General features: G+C 40.5%; 1 non-coding gene across 1 annotated transcript; it reads right to left on the reverse strand.

Moving 5' to 3' along the window:
• Positions 1-248: 248 nt before the first annotated feature.
• Trnaa-agc lies at positions 249-317 on the reverse strand. The gene has a single exon. It is a non-coding gene; the product is annotated as a tRNA-Ala (tRNA).
• Positions 318-4,038: the final 3,721 nt, after the last annotated feature.

Here is a 4,038-nt window from a genome sequence, read left to right on the forward strand (position 1 = left end):
TTCATATATGAATACATGACCAGTGAAACTCCACATCATGTAAAATTGACAGGAATAGGAAGATATACTCCATGTATGTATAATTATTCTAAATATGCTCTACTGTCATGTATATCTAAAAAGAACAAATTTTAAAAATTTTTAAGAAGAAAACAAACTTGTGGAAAGCTGTAGGGAAACATGGAAACATCCTATATATAACCACATAACTTACATTTATTGTTTGGTTTGGTTTTGGTTTTAGTGTGTGGTGATACTGGGGATAGAACCCAGGGCCTTGCGCATGCTAGGCACATGCTCTACCACTGAGCTACCACATCACTATATCTTACGTTTATGATTGGCTATGAAAACATTACTTTCTCACTTTGTTCACTTATTTACTCATGCATGTGTGCATTTAACAATCATTGAGTGCAGTGCTGGGTATGAAGATTGCAGAGTAGGGGTGCTTTGCCTTTAGAGATTTATGGTCTGTTAGAAGAGAAAAAAAAGAAAAACTTACATAATGGCCTGAAGAGGCTCTTTGAAAGCTTTCTGGGAGAGATGACTGACACTGGAGCTGACTAAGTTTTAAAGCATAAATGTAGGTTCCCAGTGGAAGAGCTAAATTAAGACAGAGTTAACTGAGGAAATGGATTCAAGACAGTTAAGAAAGTAGAATCTATAAAACTGACTGATCTGCTATGGATGTGGAAGGGAAGTAATCAAGGCAAACATCTGGGTTCCTGGCTTGTGGTGAAAGGTGTCTGATGGAGCCACTCAGAGCACAGATTACAAGAAAAGGGGCAGCTGAGATGTTCTGATGATTCTATTTAAGATATTCGAAGAGACTTTAAGGAGATATGTCTACAGTCAGTTTGCTATATGGGTCTAGAGCTCCAGAAATAGATATGAGCTGGAAACAAATGTAGAATCATTGAAGTTACACAAGCAGAGGGTGAATCCGTAACTCCTGATGAAGGCTCCCAGAGGCAGTGAGATGACCAGCAAGTCAGGAGTCTCCTTAGGAAGTGCCAACATGGAGGATGTGAGCCAGAGAGAAAGAGAGAGGGCCGTGACCCACAGCTGAGGAGGGAGTGGCCAGCACATCACATATAAAAGGACTGCTATGGGCTGAATGTTTGTGTCCCTCCCAGATGCACATGTTGAAACCCTCATCTCACTGTGATGGTATTAGAAGGTGGGACCTTAGGGGAAGCCAGGAGTGCTTGGTCCTCTGAATGGGATGAGTGTTTATAATAGAGGATGAAGGATGTGTCCTGGTACCGTTCCCTTCCAACTCCTGCACTATGTGAGGACACAGTATTTATCCCTTTCAGCAGATGCAGCATTGAAGTGCCATCCTGGAAGAAGAGAGCAGCTCTCACTGGACATGAAATCTGCTGATGCCTGGATCTCAGACTTCCATCCTCCAGAGCAGTTAGAGAATAAATTTCGGTTGTTTATAAATTACTTAGTTTGTGTTACTTTGTGATAGCATCCAGAAAGGACTAAGACAGAAGGTAATTGTGTCTCGAGGATGGGGCGCTCATGAGATTAATGCCTTTGTAAGAAGAAGCAGGAGAGAGTTGTCTCTCTCTGCTCTCTTCCAGGGAAGAACACAAGGAGAAGGCATCCATCTGTGAGTCAAGAGGAGGGCTCTCCACCAGAGTCCAACCATGCTAGCACCTTAATCTTATACCTCCAGCCTCCAGAACCATAAGAAACAAAGTTTTTATTGTTTCAGTCACCCTGTCTATGGAAATTTGTTATAGTAGCCCAGATTGGCTAAAACATGACAAATAAGGTAAACATTGGGATGGAGGATGTTACCTTTTCTTCTGAGAAGAAAGCAAAGGACAAAAGGAGAGTAAAGGAATGATTTAGAGAGGAAGGAAAAGGTAAATGATAGTGTAAGAAACACACTGGAGGTAAGATTACAAGGACAGACAGTTCATGGAGTTGAACAACAAAACATTTTCACAAAATACAGGGACCCATGACAGAGATGAGGGTCAGCTCTGTCACTAACAGGCTGGGTGATTCTGTGCAATGGTGAGTTGGAGTGACCTCTAAGTTTTCTTCTTCCTCTAAGAAGTTGGACTCTCTTGTCACTATGCTGCTCCAGTGTGCTTTTTATTGGCCTTCTCAAAACCAAGACGGGTCCTACTTGAGCCTCAGAAACCGAATCCTACCAGGTGCAGTAGTGGGTGGGATGAGGTTTGTTCACATGGGTCTTCCACCCCTAAAGAACTTGGAGTTCTGGCATCCTGATTGTAATAGGAAGACCCACCACAGCTGGGCAGGGCCCCTGTCTCTGCAGTTAGAACCCAGGGTATTTGGCTATGTGAGTCATTGCTGATGCAGGCCCCATGGTTTTTGGTCTACAAAGCTACAGAGAAGCTGGCTTCAAACAGGTGTGACAGTTCCCACATTGCTCTTAGCTTTCATGATGTGCCTCGAGATCATCCCAGACCTTTATCCTGTATATTGTGCCAGGTTCCAGCACAACAGAGACCTTTTATGACCAGAGAGTGAAAGCAACTGACCTTATTTTGTGGAGTTCATAGCTGCTCTGTTAAAAATTAAGCTTCTCAACAATTTCCTTTCACTTGGCTATTAAAAGGATCCAGGTCTAGCTGATCAGTTTGGAAGAAATGATTCAAATGATTCACTCACAATCCTGTAAATCCATCTTGGTGTCTCTGTTCACACCATCATTTTCTTCTTTCCTCCTCTTATTCAAGACCAGGTAAAACTTCCCATCCTCTAGAAATGGTTTGTTCACCATGACACCTAGGTCCTTAGATGCCTACGACCAAATATGTTACAGATTAATGAATCTGACCTCATAAAAGGTTTTGAAGATGCTATTACTTCAGTAATTAATATCATCCACAATCAACATGTCTTGGCACATCTCACATAATTTCACTTTATGTAAGTGTGTAGATTATCACCTAGGGCTAGTGTTGATAGCGTCTCTTTGGGCTTCACTTTAGCATCAGTGAACACAGTATGTTGTTCTTTTTTGATAGAGAAGTTAGAATTTTGCCAAAGGCTTTCCTTCCCCTGGACTCTTTTCAGACTCAGTTTTACTCTGCACTCATTTTTCCTGGGACATTAAACCCAACCCTCTAACAAGCTTCTCTCCCATCTTTAGAAAAACACAGAATGATCCAGAGAAAACAACAAAACTCAGAAAGAGCAGTTAAATGGAATGAAGCTTCCCTGGGAAAACATTCTGGATAAATGAAAGCATGGTGAGAAGAAATCTTTCAAACTGAAAAAGTCCTGAAACCAAATCACTACTTTGTGCTGTAAACAGTATCATGAGGCACTGCTAATTGGGAGATGACCTTGACATGAATAGTTAAAGCAGACAAAGGCAGTAAATTGCAAAATCGACAGTGGAAGTCACTTCAAGAGATGATTCTTTTAATGTTTTCCAGGGACTTACCAGAAAACCAGGCGAGGCCATACAAAAAACACCAAGCCAAACACTACCTCAAGGAGGGTTTTACAGGTGAGTTTTTGATCAACTTTTATTTCTTATGTATTACCTTTATTAGGTACTTCAGGATTCACCTTGGCCAGGTTCCAATTTTTTTGACTTCTGAATTAATTAGATCTGATTGTCAAGAATGTATATATCTAACATGGCTATTTATAGTGTTATTGATTATAAAATTATTCATACTGTACTCAGTTTAAAATGTATTTCAGCAATTAATTATTAGGCTCACTGAATATATATATTCACATCCACGTGCTATGTGTGTTTCGTGTTATTTTGTTTAGTCCTTGTAACAACTCATGGGAGAAAGGGGTTATTACTCTCACCTTCCAGACATGGAAACTGAGGCTCAGGAGATGAAGTTATTAAGCACCTTGATCTCATTCAGCATTCTGTGTAGCTTTGCTTATTGAGAAAGAAGGCCCTGAGCAGTGATTGTACATTTCTTATCTAGTCCATATTTTCCATTGAACATAAAGTAGCATTCTGGATTTTTATGTTCAGACTCTTGAAAAACTGTTTGATCTGAGCAGTTTTCT

The sequence above is a fragment of the Marmota marmota genome, unplaced genomic scaffold, assembly GCF_001458135.2.
Source record: "Marmota marmota marmota unplaced genomic scaffold, marMar, whole genome shotgun sequence".
In the NCBI taxonomy this organism is placed as follows: Eukaryota; Metazoa; Chordata; class Mammalia; order Rodentia; family Sciuridae; genus Marmota; species Marmota marmota.